Below are 15,842 nucleotides of genomic sequence, written 5' to 3' on the forward strand. Positions count from 1 at the left end.
GACCCTTTACCACATAATTATATTACCTTTATTATATTTCCTTTATTATATTACCTTTACCTACTAATTACAGTAGACCAAATGCCAGTTGCTTTCAAGTGAATGTTAAGCCAAATGAAAGCTCCGCATTTTGTGTGATCAGGAGGACTTCACATAATGCCTCATGTGGCCAAATTTTTCCAGGTATTAGCATTCACAAACAATTTTTTATGATAGTATAGCTGTGCCATTATCCTTGTGTTCCCTACAGAAAATAAGGCTGGACCTGTCTAATGGCAAGGACCATGACTAATGCAAGAGCATATTTATATATACCAATGAAACTTTGCACCATGCTAATTTGCATTTGTAATCTTGTGGCTCTTACAAAGAGTTTTTGGGCTTTTTTGGTGTTTTTTTAAATGTAATTCACTGTTCTGAAAACTTCTAGGATGAGCTAGGTATCAGACTTGAAGTCAAATGTCCCCCACAAAGAGAGCTAAAATTGGAGGAATACAAGTTTAAAAATAAACTTTAACTCATCAAAAGATTTATGACAGGATTTCACATGAAGTATTTTTGATTAAACTCTTTGAAAGTCATTCTTGGTATAAAAGAGGGAATTTATTGGATCCAGGAAAAAAAATTTCTTAATAACTACACAATCTTTTGTCTGGCAAGTCCTTAAATGTAGGTGTTTAAGTGTATATTGCCTTTCCAATTCTTTTCACACTGTTTTCAGTAAACAGGCAGAACTGAAATGAGGATACTGGGTATTTCTCTAAATTACTCCACTTTCACAAATGGATTCATATTGATTTTGTGAATGCATCTTCCAAACAAATAATCTGTTTCTGCCAGCTAGATGTGCCAGGCTCTACTTCAACTTAATTACCACACAAACATGCAAGAGACTGAAATAAAACCTTGCTAGCTGAAAATGAAGCAAAGGTTTTTACACCCTAATTTCTTCAAGCAGATCATAGAATAACTGACTTATTTATATTTTTTCCACCTCCCTCAGGAAGCCACACCTCCCCAGTCAAAATGTGAATACTGTGGTCCCTGCTACCCAGCTTTTACAACAGTGCACAATTGTCTGTGAGTGCTGCAGCTATTGCTGCTTGCTAATAGATTTATGTGTTATCTACGCAAATCCCTTGAGCTATGAACACAAATCATGCTTCTCATGAGCTTAAAAATCCCTTAAGATAATGCTGCCTAAATTATAGCCTTGCTGAGAATACCTTTTAGTTTTTGAACAGCTGTGTGTTTGAGTTCACTGCTAACTTAAGGCAATTGGATCATCTGGCTAAACTTTATTTCAAGGTTTGCTTTGGCAGTAGCCTGGCTGTTAAATATTGATGAGTCTGTATTTGAAAGAAAAACTGTTTGTGCAGAGGTCTCAGCAGAGAGGGCAGGCAAGGAATATCATATGGAGCTGTAGAGCCATGCATCTGTGTTGGACAGAGCCCGTGTTGTTGCTTTGCTTGCTGTGCATTATATGAAGGGGAATGTTTGGGAACAGGGAGAACTCTGCCTCTTCCCCCCAGTCCCTTCCTTGTGCTCTGGCTGAGGTGATTCCTCTCAGCAGGAGCTGATTGTTCCTTCCCTGGCAGGAGTCAGTGATGATTTGGGGAGAGAAGCTGCCACGGTGCAGAGTGAGGCACAAAAGGGGAAATACAGAAAAGAAGGGAGTACAGAGAAAGGCTGCAGAATCCCTGAGAACATTAATATATCTATCTTATGCATTTCTGCAGTGATTGCTGTAAGGAAGTGGCCAAAGCTCTGGCTCAGAATCCTGTTCCCATCACTGTGTTTTAGGAACACAGGACTTCCAACATTCTTCTCATTCCAGGTCTCACGCAGCAGTTCTGAGCACCAGATTCCCAGAAATTTCCTGCAACAAGTTACTATAGAATGATTTTTCACAAAGCATCATCTAATATCTGGGTCAGTAGTGAGGTTGAAATAGATATAAATGAAAATCAGTATTTTCAGAGAGAAAGAGATAGTATCTAAGGCAAGGTCCCATCTGGAGCCAGAAAATTGTTTTTTCAATTAATTTAAGGAACCTAAGGAACAAGGATGTATGCTGCAGTTCCCAGACTCAAAAAAAAAAAAAAAAAAATGCAGTGTACTGTTCTAGAGGAAAATAGGCACAAAAATATATTATTTTTCCACTGAAACTCAGATAACAACACTGTAAAAATGTATCATCATTGGCAGCTGGCAGTGCTGTGCCTGTTCATTTCAAATGACCACTTTTAGTTACATTGCAGACACTCAGTAAATGGAAGAAAGCAGGTGGGGTTTAGTGGAAAACTGGAGAAGGCTGACTTCTTAGAGTTTTGTTTTAGTTTAAATCTCACAGAGAGAGAGAGACAGAGAGAATTGTAGCTATACTACACCCAGAATGCAGGATCCAAGAAGAAGGGGATATGTTATCCTAAAAGTTATTCAGCTGAATCTAGAAATTTTAGTAAGATGTCAGGGTTGCATTGTGCATACATCTATTTAAAAGTCATTGCTGCATCAAACAAGAGGTTTATTGATCAATGACTATAGAACTGGAAACTCAAAAGACTGGGGTTTTAAGTTCAGAGTATTATTGGCAACTGTTTCTGGTACCAAAATGAATTTCGTACCACATTAAAAATGTAAATAAAAAGAAGATGCTGCTTAATGCAATTTTATGGATTTGAAAATATTTGTTTGAACATCTGTTATCAAATTAGAATCTGAAAACATTCTCACAATGTTTTGCTTTTACTAAATTTTGGGGTTTAATACAGGAATAATGCAGTAAAAGAAAAACAAACAAAATAGAAGAAAGGACTAGATTCAGGGATGTACTTTAAATTATGAGATCTCCTACATGAGAGTAAAACATTAGCTTTTGTATTTGTGGCATTTAAAAAGCATTTTGCAGCACCGTTAGTAAGTATACCTAGTGCAGCATCATGGTGAAAAAGCATTGAAATTTTCCAGCAGAAAACAAATAGAGTCAAATTCCAACATATGTAAAACTGATGCAAATCAATTTCCTGTCTGGGCTGAAAATCAAAGCTGGTTTTGATCCAAGTACTGTGCATAAATCAGGTATTCATGGTATGTAAATTGGTACAGTTTCACTCCTTCCCTTTCAGTCATACTATTCCAAAGGATAATTTTTCTCCTGTATACATATGTACCCCACAAGCTGATCAGCTTAAAGCTCATCCAACTGCATATTCAAATCATTCATGCCTTTACAAAAAGCAGTGAGTCACATAGGTGACTGAAGTATCGTTCTCGTGGCTGCAATGACATTCATGAGGTTCAGTGCTTTACACTCTCCTCAGGTGTTTCCATTCAATCATAGTCCTCTAAATAAATAGGAATTGAGCCTGTAAAAAGAAATTATCCCCCAAGGAAGTAACTTTTAAAATATAGTATAAATAAACCCATGATACTGAGTTATGACAAAAAAGAAAAAGAAATTTAGATTTTAAACAGAGTCATATTTAGAAAGCTTCATCAGGTATAAGAGCATTGCTATAAAGCCATTTTTAATCTCAGTGTGTTCAAAATTAAATGAGATAATCTTTGTTCAGCGATTAGTATGTTTGTGGATGGCTTTGTCTTTGAAAGACTTATTTTTTAAAACTGTAGATGAGTTCAAGATGAAAATGAGCAAAACACAGAAAAAATCCATTAAAAACATATAGAAACTACAAAAATTACATAGAAATACTGGGGTTTTCTGAGATCGTTTAGTTCAGATTTCAGATTCCAGGTTCCATTTTCAAGGGTGCCAAAGTTTGGGTCTTACTGTGGATAGCAAACATGGGAAATGCTGGAATTGATACAAGCCAGGCAATTCACTTGAAACAAATGAATATTAGATCCAGAATATGATAGACCATGTTTTGGCATCATTCTCTGAGGAGGGAAGATAAGAGATCATTCTGCATGCAGTGTGTTGGGCTGGTGATTCATGGAAACTGAAAAAAACTAGCAGTGTATTTATGGTTTTCACGTAACAAAGACACTGTGTTTTCATTATGGAAGAGCTTAAAATAACCTTCAGCATGAAGCATGACCTCCCCTAGTGACATAGACCATGTTCATGTGACCAGGTGGACATTGTTATCTAAATTGCTATAAGTCAATTTGTTCACTAATTTTGGACAATCATGTCTGAAGGCTCCTGTAATTCATCAACAGGGTTTTTTTTCAGTACTGTTTGAATAGCTCCCATTTATCTTCTCTAACTTTCTAAGCCCTAACTCCTTGCACAGTCTAAAAAAAAGTTAGTTTCATTCTACAAGAATGATTCCCACCCCAGAGTCATGCTGAGGGTGAGACATCATTGGACTGAAATTTATTTAGGGCTATTGGACCTGCTCTTCATCTTATATTAGATGAGGTAATCCTGCAGGTATAGTGGAATACTTAGTGAGTGACTTCTCAGAAACTATTGGACTGGCCAAATCTTCATGTACTGCCAGTGACTTCCAATCCTGAAGGAAGAAGTTGGTAACTGGTTGAGAAATATTGCCTACAGTAGAAGTTAAGACACTTGAGGGTATTCTGCCCCCTGAAAGACACTCACCTGTGCCAGGGACTTAGGCTTCTCAAGTGAGAAATTAATTGGATGCAGTGAAAGTAGATTCTAAGGCACTGCATTCTCCTTAAGAGTTCCCCTGAGCCCACCAGGGAAAGCACAGGACTGGCTTCACCTCTCAGAGGCAGGAAGAAAGAATGAAACACCTATCCCTGTGCACTTCTGCAGGATGCTGGTTCCCCTTCTGATCTACAAATTCTCACCAGCTAAGTGTCAATCTATTCTCTTGGAGAATTCACATCTCAATTTCTTTGGGAATTCCCTGGCATAACTCAGAGCACTGAGGGCAGCTGATTCCCCTTTTTTACAGCATCAAGACAACACTCCATAATTCTAGCTCACTTTGCCCAGCAGTGATGGTCACACTCCTTAAAAAGTCTTTGAGAAGCTCTTTCTTCTGGAAGACCATTTCAGGGATTTAGTGATCAGTTCCATTTGATTTCTCCATTGAGTCCCAATGACAAGAAAAATCAAGGACCAGGTATGGACTAGGTTAGAAACACAGGAAATCCAGGAAAAGAGGAGCGGGATTTGGCCATTGTTTAAAGTGAGGTATGGAAACAAGTCAACTCTTTTATGTGTATTTTAATACTTTGTGCTTCAGCTGAAAGGAAAAGCACTTGAAAATGTGACCTAAAAATTCTGGCGGCAGCTTCATCAGAGATAAGTATCCACTTGTTAAGCTGATAATGTTCTCCTTCCCCCCAGGAGCTTTGTGGTCACAGACTCCTGAGAACAAAGAAGCACCATGTTCAATGTATTATTCACCTGGAACCTTGCCAGGCACCCCAGATGAAGAGGTTTGTCATAACTCCTGTGCTTTCAATTGACATGTTCCCTGTTGATATAGAAGATGGTGTTTCTGAAAAAAAGATAGTGTGGGATCCATACAGAAATTCTAAATATAGTCCAATCCATTCAAGCCAGTGAGAGGTATGGTATTGATTAGAGATGGACAAGTCTCTTCACCTTGTAGGCATAAGACAGAATAGGGTAATGAGTGTGTTGGAAAGATGACCACTTTCTTCTCACAATATATTACCTTAACATATCTTTGGCTTATTCCCAGATTACCTTTCAAACCCAGTTTCCCCTCAGGACTGGAGAAGTCCCACACTAACTGTAGTCTCACTTCTAGTGAGATGGGTTTGTTTGATTATTACCCCCTCTTATGCCACAAAAACACTCATCAAAATGTGGCATGGTGATGAGGTGTTCACATGGCAGCAGGTATATCAGGCACTCCAGCTGTTGTACTTTCATCTCTACCATCAGCTGGAATCCTTTCAGACTTTCACAGCTACTCTGATACAAGTGCAGCGTAGAAGCTTTTCTTCTTTGTTTGTTTGGGTCCAGTTTCTCTCCACTGCTTGCCAGTGTTTTTTTTCGGAGACCTTGCACATATTTCTCACTTTTCTGGAAGGTGTAGGGGAAAGCAGGAGGGCAGCATAACAGGATATCCTTGCCAGTGTCTTACTGACCACATATTTCAGCCGCAAGAGGAAAGAGAGGTAAAAGAGTGGCTGATGTGATATCCTGGCTAGGCTACAAGAGCTGCTCAGAAAGCCGTGCTGAGTGTAGGGTGAGAGCTCTGCAGCAGATCTGGCAGTGCACTGGATACCTTAAAGCCTTGGGGACTTTTTGGAGTGACACCTAAACCTCAGCAGTGCACAGGTACCTGGGACCTTTGCTGAGGGCAGCCATGTGTTCCTTACCTGTTGTTGCAGGTGTTGCATGACAGAAGGAAAATGTGGCATGTGACCAAATGTGCTGCCCTGAGACCCCATACACAGCCACACACCCCAGCAGGGGATGTGGGCATGGGTTTTGGTACAGGGTGAGGACTGGCCATGGCCACAAGGAGCAGGTGATCACCCACAGGGTGTCCTGTGGCAGACCCCAGCCTGTCCTGGTGCAGAGATTATTGTGTGCACTGGGGATTGGATCACATCATGCCACTGCTTTCATGTGCATCTTCAGGCCATTAACTTGATGTTTGTATGTTCCTTTCCTGAGAAAGCTGCTTGCAAACTTTTTGCCATATACTGGATTCATACTGTGAAAAAGCTTTGAAACTTTTGGAGTTTTTTTAGAAAACTCAAAAATGTCTTTTTTTTCCAAAATTACATTTTATAAAATCAAGAACTTGAGCTAAAGATAAAATTTCTGTTTACCATTCAAATAAATTTATCTCCCTATCCACATAAAATGTGCTTTGTTGTTTCAACATAATTGTACAGTTCAGCTTTTATATTTAATTGAGGGATTTCTGGCACATCAGCCTGCAGAATGCAGAGAGAAAGAAGGCTATTATCTCAGTCAGTCTAGATTTTTGCTGTCTGAATTACTTTAAGAAGTCACAGAGCAGAGAAAAGAAAAACATGCTGTGACCATTGTTGGATGAGCCGCTGAAGGAACAAGGGGAATACAGAATTTACATTTTACTGTGGTCTACTTGACGTCCCTGGGCAATATTCAAAAAATCTGATTTCTGATTCTGTAAAAACAATGATGGCCACAAGCCAGTTGCCAGCCACCTCCTAGAAGCTGTTTGTACCATGGAGCTGCAGTTATGATTAGTTTTAATTTTTTTTCTTGTTTTCAGAAAATTTTTTATCATCTTTTGGTCAACGCAAAAAACCAAAATAAAAGTCAACTGGCAAAACAGACTGCAGAAGAATAAACAGCAACAACTGACAGAGTAAACCCACAGAGCTACTCTTTTGGCATTGTCCAGATTACTTTCCTGAAATCTGTATGTTTAAACTACCTCTGGCTAAGGAACAAATGTGCCAGTGACTAAGATATTTTGTAAAAAATAGTCACTGTAAGTGCTGTCACCAGCTGCAGACGTATTTATGACCCAGGAGCTCCAAGTCACATGCCCCTCAAATGGAATTGGAGTTCAAATACTCCTTCCAAGCATTTTTGTTTAATTTAATTAGATGTCTCCTGACTCAGCCATCTTGCATCTGTGGGTTTCAGTCCCAAGTGTCTGAACAAGTATCTGCCCAGCAGACCCATTTGCCTGCATAAAGTAGCCAGACTCTACTTGTGGACAAGTGAGGAAAAGTTGGAAACTCTCAGGCCAGAATTCCCCAGTGGTCCTAAATTCTGGTAAAACAGGAAGGATAGAGAATAAAGAAATTCAGGAATTGCCCATCTGTCAGCACTCAAGCACCGAAAAAGGACTGAAAAAGGCTCCTTGCTGGGGTTGCTGGCACTCTAACTGACAGACTGGACACAAAATGAAAGGTTGAGAGCCCAAACTGTCTAGAGATGCAGGGATTAAAGCTGAGATTTGGAGCAGCATGTCAGGACCGAGCAGAAGTTGAGGGAGCTGTGTGATGTTCTGATGTGTCTACAGGCTGAGGTATAACAATTGAACTGGCACATTTCTGCATGGTCAGGAGCTTGCTTCCACTCCGCCTGGGTAACTCCAAGTCTTTGTGGAGAGAAGTTGGGAAAGAATTCCACTGCATTTCTGAGTTCAATGTCAGCTAGTGAGTTTACTGGAGAACATCTTTTAAGGCTTTAGTTGGGCTGCAGATAAAGAAAAAAGGTGTAAGGGGAAAAAAAACAAAAGCAAGATTCCTTGCCAAAGTGAAGCTTCTCTGATGGATATGTATATGAAAGTTTTAAAATGTGGTTGTACCACAGGGTAGAGAGATAAATCTCCTTTGTGAACTCCAGTTATAATATTACCAGAAAAATCCACCATCCTCTGGCAAACCAGAAAAAGCTGTTACCAAGAAATTTTTGTGCAGAGATGGGGATGTTTCAACACACAAAGCAGCGTGTCCTTTGAGGTTTGCATTCTGCTTGTATCACTTTCTTATTGTCTCTGAGCCTGGGCAAGCTAATCTTCCACCAAACCCCTGTCAGATAGACACTACCATTTCAAATCGTAGCACCTGCTTTAAAGGCTGGTCTTATAGCAGAGTTTCAGTACCTGAGATTCGGGTTATGGATTGTCTGGGTTATAGTTTTTGGGTTATGGTTTGTCTTGGGTTATGGTTTTTGCCACATTCACTTTGCTGCCTGGACCATCTACTTGCAATTGCAAACTTGACTTTTAACATAATTAGTGGCAGAGCTCTGCTTTTTAATGTCAAAAGATTTGTTGGCTGCTTTTCCCAACCCGCTGCTCCCAGTGCTTGGAGCCCTCATTGAGCCTGAAAGCCCATTACTGGCTGTCATCAGTGAAATAAGATATAGAAAAAAAATGCTGATGCATCATTTACTACAACTGGAAACCACTTAATTAATATACTAGTTTTATGTGTTTAGTAATTAAAATTTAATTAATTCATTTTCCTTATAAGTGTACAGAAGGGGTAACTACTCCTCTAACAAGTGCTTTATTTATTGTTTTAAAGGCATTTGGATTTTGTCTTATGAGAATTAAAACATTCTCTTCATATGCTTTCCTTTTCTCCTTCCAACTAACTCATGAACTAAGAACTGAATCAGTAGAAATTATGCTCGGAGCTGATGGCTCATCTATTTCCTTTCTTTGGCTGCCTTTACAAGTAGGCAAAGAAGGTGCTGACTTGGCAGGCTTCAGAGCCAAGACTTTTTAAGACCGACTAGTGATTTGGAGTTCTTATGTTTTATATGCCTGGCTTGAAGCACTGTAGAGGCAATTGATTTTCAGAGGAATAGCACTCAGCACTTTGTAGAAATCCAGGCCCTTCATAGCACTTTCAGAGTTATTGAATACCTCTGAAAACCTGGGCCCAGGTCTTTGAGCTCAGGATCTGACAGGGAAAATCTGGGTGCAGTTTTGCTCCACTGGCTCCCAGGTGAAGCTCTTCAGAGGAGAGAGGTTTTCTTCAGATATCTCTTCACCTTCTCATGCTCCTTTTGTTTCTTGCTCTGCTTGGGAGCTGGGAGGAATTGGCACAGCTTTTTAGAGGAAAATAAAATGTATGATATATGCTCCTTTGGACCCCTGGAAGTATGCTGAAGTTCAACTTGAGATCACAGGTATTTGGGTGGAAAGCAGAATGACAGAGTATTTTGAATTTCTTATCTTGGATAAAATTATAAGTTGATTTATAGAAGAGGAGGAGCTCTGTTTTCTAGCCAGTGCCTTCTTCTTCAAGTCACGAGTCAGAGAACAGGAAGAACTGAAAGCAAGGCCACAAAGCAAAAAGAGTTGTATATGTACACACTCTCCTGGGATACAGCAATCCATCGGGGAGTGCAGGCAGGGAAAGGTGTGTGCTTTCTGCCTCACATCCTGGATCATCAGGAATCACATCTGACTGCTCTGGCTTCCAGCAAGATGGGGCTACAAATGTTTTCAGGCCACAGTGTGGGAATAGCCAGAGAGGAATAAAGTTTAAAAAGATAAACCTGTCTGCACTCCAGTAATTTCTAACAAAGTGAAGCGTTGAGAAAAGAGCAGTACCTACAAAAAGGGGATGATTTTTTTTTTGGTTGGGGGTTTTTTGGGGTTTTTTGTGTTTTTTTAGTTGGTTTTTTTTTTCCCTAATACCTAACAAACAAAGAAATCCTTTCACCAGACAAAACTGTCTCAATTTTTATCAGTAGGGATTATTCCATAATGACTGAACAGGCCTTAAGCTGGTCCATGTCAAGTAGAACAGGCTGAGAGTGAAAAATATAAATGGAGTGAAATAACACAAATCTTCAAGGGGGAGGGTTTCTTCAGGTTAGGAAAGTGTTGACCTTAAATCGGCAAATTAAGCTGTCAGTCTAAGATTGATAGGCATGCTGTGCTATACAAAGCTCAGTCATGGGGTCATGAGACTCTTCTGAGTGGGTTAACTCAGCACCTCAAAACAATCCAGATATCAATTTTATAGTTTTCCCAAGCAAACTTGTGGTGCAAAATGTGAGAGAAGATGAGGAGCACAAATTAAGAGCAGTACATTAATGATGCATCTATAAAATTAGGTAAATACACCAATCAGTTTTGGAAGAAAGGTTATAGAGGAAGTGAATAAGAATTGGGATTTCTCTAAATTTCAAGGGAAAAAGTGTTCTGATTTGTTATTCTCACTGAACTACTTTACTTTTTAGATATAATTATTTCACCCACATGTGCAAATTTGGACAGAATTTGAAAGAAAAAAAAAAACATATGCAAGACACCGTGTGGAAATTTGTGTGACAATCAACTCTACTTTAAACATTCTTCCAAAGAACCACTTCAGAGAGACTTAACTTAATCATAATACAAAGATCAGGACAAGGAATATCTAAATAATCCTAGAATTCTACTTTAAATCATTATAAGCAATAGCTTTCCTTCCTTCTCTCTGCCCCACTGCCATCACAAGAAACAGATTTCAGTATTTTAACATTAGATATTTGTCCCCATGCATAAAATATTTTTTTACAATATAAATCTGAATAATATTTATTGCACTAATATGAAATAATCTCCTTAAACATGCAGCATTGTGAAACTTTAAGTAGATAGAGAAAGTTTAAGAGTTTTCTTAGGAAAACTCTTCTTCTTCTTCTTCTTCTGTTAATCCTCTATCTTACCAACTGTAAGAGAGTAGAATAGAAGAAAAAAAGCAGCAAATCCTGTAATACTCGGTTACTTTTTAACTGTAGTGAACTTTTACTAATTTATTGCCAGAGGAGCTTTGCTTTTGGATGAGAATAAAATTAGTATTTGAAATTCATTATTATCTTCCAATATTATTATAATTATAGAAAATATATTATTACATATATCATGTTGTCCAGTTGCACTTCTAACATTTTACTTGGACATTTTGTTATACACCTGCTATCTTGGCTGTAAGTCCATAAGACAAAAGATCAAGAATTTTTCAAAATATTCCTTTCCTTTCTCAAAAAAACTTCAGTAAGAAAAGCCATGAAATTGCTCACTATGAAAAAACATGACAAACTAAATTTACTGACTTTTTAATGTCACCCTCTATAGGAATGTCTTTGTTCAGACATATATGGTGCTTTTCAAAGTATCAAATCTGGTTTGAAAAACTAAACAAAACACCAGTCCTTCAAAAATGTTGACTTGCAAGTCAGTGAAATTAAAATAGATGAAATAGCAAACTAGACACAAAGGTCTCTCCTACTTAAATCTGAAGGGTTTGCCTCACCAGTCAAATGGAAAAAAGTACAACAATGTCTCAGGCAAAGTATTGTAAGTGTATTTGCATACTAAGGAAGTATTTTTGCCAAACTGATCAACAGCTCAGCAGAGAAATGTTGATTTGACAGGTATTTCAGTACCAAGATTAGCCTTTGGTAAATTCTAAGGAAACATACTCATCTCTACCTCCTCAATTTCTAGTTCAATGCTTCCCATCACGCCATTACATGTAGCTCGTACATGTTGAGGCTGAGAATATTTCTTGAGAAAGACTTGCAAAAATGTATTGCCAAGATCATGTGGCCGAGATGAGGAAGAGGAAAAAGGAAAGGAAAGCACCTCCAGGTGTTCAACAGGATAAAGTAAAATTTGGATTTAAAATATTTTTTGCCAAATTCACACCCTCGAAAATCTTAGTTATGCTCAGCAGAATAGTGGTAAATGCACCTTAAAAAGCCATATGAAAGAGATTGTTAACACCTCAGAATGCTAATAAATTATCTCTTAATTCCACAAAATTTGTTTAGGTTAGATAGCAACAATATTGCTCATGCACAATTTGAAAAGCCAAATGCACATAAATATATTTGGAAGAAACAAAAGCATTTTAAGATTATCATCTCTTCCAAAGCACTTATCCTCTTGATCTGATAAAATCAAGACAAAATAGGCCTGTACATAATTCCAGCAATTTGAAAATTTTAAAAGATAATAGTGAATAAAGCATCACTTTGACATACAAGCAATTTTCTACTTTCTTTTATAAACAAAAATTTTAGAAAAATAGATTATTAAATTTTTCTTCTCTGTTGTGTCACAGAAAAGATAAATTAAACTTTTGAAATAACTATTAAGTAAACTATATGTCATAAATATTATTTAAATATTATATTAAACTTACAAGCCGCCATGATGCACAAAGGACTGGAGTATGTCTCCTGTGAGGAAAGGCTGAGAGAATTGGGATTGTTCAGCCTAGAAAAGGGAAAGCTTCATGGTGACCTGATTGTGGTCTTTCAGGACCTCAAAGGAGCCCACAGGAAAGATGGAGAAAGACTATTTACAAGGGCCTGGAGTGACAGGACAATGGAGAATGGCTTCAAACTGACGGAGAGTAGATTTTTTATGAGATTAGGGAAAAAAATCTTCCCTGTGAGGGTGGTGAGGCCCTGGCAAATGTTTTACAGAGAAGCTGTGGCTGCCCCATTCCTGGGAGTGTTCAAGGCCAGGTTGGATGGAGCTCTGAGCAACCAGGTCCAGTGGAACATGTCCTTGCCCATGGCAGGAGGACAGAACCAGATGACCTGCAAGGTCCCTTCCAACACAGACCATGCTATGATTCTATAATTCTAAGAGATCTGCAGCAAATATATTGTTCTTGATGTGGTCCAGCTAACTGGGCATGACAACAGGAAGAGTTACACTGTCCAACCACTGGGGAGGGGGCAGAAAAAGCCCCTGGCCCCTTTTGCTTACCTTTGCTATTTCCAGTCTGGTCCTAAGGCTTTACAGGAGGGGTTTGCAAAGTCTTCAGTGTAAATGAAGGTGCCAAGGGCCCCATCCCTGCTGAGAGGAGTGGAGGATTTCCTGCCCAGGGAAAGGGAGCACAGACAGAATGTCCATGTCTGCTTTCAGCTGCTCCAGCCACCCAGTGACCTTTAAGGTCCCTTCCAACCCAGGCCCATTCTGTGACTCTGTGATTCCATGGTTCTGTGTCCATAACTGTGTTTGTGCAGCTGCCAGGTGCCAACACAAATTGGAGCATCAGGCAGGTGGGGTGAGAAATTCCGTGCTACCCTGACACGGTTGTGGGTGTGCAAGAAGATTGTCCATGCAGAAGACAAAAACGCACAGGTGTGGCAGCACATTATTCTCTCAGCCTCTATTTCAAGAAATTTAAACGTATCCAAGCTGACTTAGATCTTCTCTTTGTTCTCAGGTCTGACTTGTAATCAATAAGTACTATTAAAATTAAATCACCTCATTGGCCAAATGCCAGGATCCACAGGATTGTGAAAGCAAAATATGCAACTAATATCACTCTCAGGGCTGCTCAAAATTGAAAGTAATAATAAAATATTGACAGTTAAAATGTAAATACTGAATTTATTTTGGAAAATTCAGCTTTAACTGTTCCTGTTTGTTTTCTCAACATTGCTGTTTTCTTTTTTTGTGCTGCTCTCCCTCTTCTATCTCTTATTTCTTATCAAATATTGGAGTCTTACCATTTGCTGTGCTGATGTTCAAGGCCTATTCACAGTGTATGAAAACAGATGCAGTTTGAGGTAATCATCTCATAGAATAGGCAGCAGAATTAACCACCAAAGTTTCCATGAAACATCAGAGTTTCCCTTCTGAATCAGAATTTTTAGCAGTGGGGGGTTTAATTTTTATTTTTTTTTTTCAATGAAGAAAAAAAATCTGTCTTGTATTTTTAATTTCATTCCAAAAACCTGAGAATATAAGAAACTTCTGAAAATGTCCAATTGCCAAAAGTTTTTTTGTGATCAATGTTTAAAAATATTTAGCAGCTCTCAAGCTGAGTAATTCAATTGTAAAATCTCATTTTTTATAATTTTCTTCAGAAAGATGTTAGCCAAACATCCAAAATGTTACAGTGCAATTTTAATGATTAATCACAAGACAGTAACACAAAGTCATCATAAAGGCCATGAATATTAACATTAATTGAGCAAGCAAAAAATGCAATTGATTTGTGTGAACCAGTCTGGTTGGACAATCTGGTAAACAGCAACAAAAAAAGGGGTATAAAATTCTTAGCTGGTATTTCACAAGAATTATTCAGCCAGTTTTTGCACAGAATATGGGCAGGGCTGGAGAAAATGAGGAAGAACAATTAAGCAAATGAATGCCCACCTCTGCAGAGCTGGCTGACCTAGGCAATGGCTCAACCTGGGCACCAATTCCAGTGAGCGCCGCCTTCGGAGGAGGGATACATGCAGCAGCTCTGGCCACTTGCATTTCATCAAGTAAATGCTGCAGGGGGTATAACCAGCAGAATTAATTCAGTTAGACTGTGTGAGAGCCTGCCAAAATCCTGTGCTTGATGGTTCACTTCTTCATGAGCATTTCCAGCAAGTGTGTCTCTAGTGCTAAGTGGCCCGGGTGCTGCTGCATGAGAAGCCACAGGAATATGCTGAGTATTGTAAATGCATCCATTTTGCACAGTCCATGAAATTCATGCTAATTCATCTGAGAGAAAAAGCAGCTCCTGTTCCATCACCATTTCTTCCAAGTGCCTTGTAGGAACCAGCAAAATCAATATGTTTCTGTAAATAAAATGTGAGCTATATCTGTGTGGTTATAAATTTGATAAAAAGTGGTGAAATTTAAACTAATAGCACCTTAATAAAATACGTATCTCTATATTGGCAATTATGTCTCCATGGCCACATTTAACTTGGAAGAAAATAAAAAACCTATGAAAACAAATATTTTGTAATGGGTTGGAAGCAGATGATCTTTAAATTCCAAACCAATATATAATCATTTACTACTAAGAGAAGGTTTTGCTTTTATGTTTGGCTGTTTTCTAAATGCATTTTGGTGTTGTTATTTTAGTTACATTTTAGCCATATTGAAAAAAGGCCTAGGAACCTATGCATGAGCAGGATCACAGGCAGTCACCTGTGGCTGCAGCTGTGGACAGATGTGTCTGGGTTTATTCTATCCCAGGTTGTCCCATGCTACAGGAGTGTGGATTTTTCTGAGCTCAGATCTGCACCCTGAGTCCAGCATTAAGCCAAAGAGCTGCAGCGTTACTGGCCCACATTTTCCATAGGAGAAGCTTAGTCCTTGCGTTCTGGAGTCTTATCCCGTTTTTCCAAGCCCAAAGTTAGTCACGCTCCAGTGGAACACCCTTCCATGTAATGCTGTCAAAAAGCTGCCTGTGGTGTTCAGGCAGTTTATGGGGTGTGTGCTGCCAGTGCCCGGAGCTCTGACCAGACCATCAGCCATGCTGAGCTGTTCACTGCCTCTCTCTGTCCCTGTTCTTGTTGCCACTTTGATTCAAGGCTGATTTTGATTCTTCTTTCTTAACTTCACAAGAAATGCTGCCAGCTCCTCACTAGTGTGTCCAGACAAGAGACGAATGTCTTGCAGCCATGAGGCAACCTATTAAAACACATCTGT

At 38.9% G+C, this 15,842-nt stretch overlaps 1 long non-coding RNA gene across 1 annotated transcript in view; it reads left to right on the plus strand.

Annotated features, from left to right (window-relative positions):
- The first annotated feature begins 13,450 nt into the window (after positions 1-13,450).
- Positions 13,451-15,842, plus strand: part of LOC135295618 (uncharacterized) — a 39,018-nt gene continuing 36,626 nt past the window's right edge. The window contains exon 1 of the long non-coding RNA XR_010357747.1: positions 13,451-13,544. This is a non-coding gene — a long non-coding RNA (uncharacterized LOC135295618). The remainder of the gene's footprint in view (positions 13,545-15,842) is intronic.

Source organism: Passer domesticus, chromosome 2 (genome assembly GCF_036417665.1).
Source record: "Passer domesticus isolate bPasDom1 chromosome 2, bPasDom1.hap1, whole genome shotgun sequence".
NCBI classification, from domain to species: domain Eukaryota; kingdom Metazoa; phylum Chordata; class Aves; order Passeriformes; family Passeridae; genus Passer; species Passer domesticus.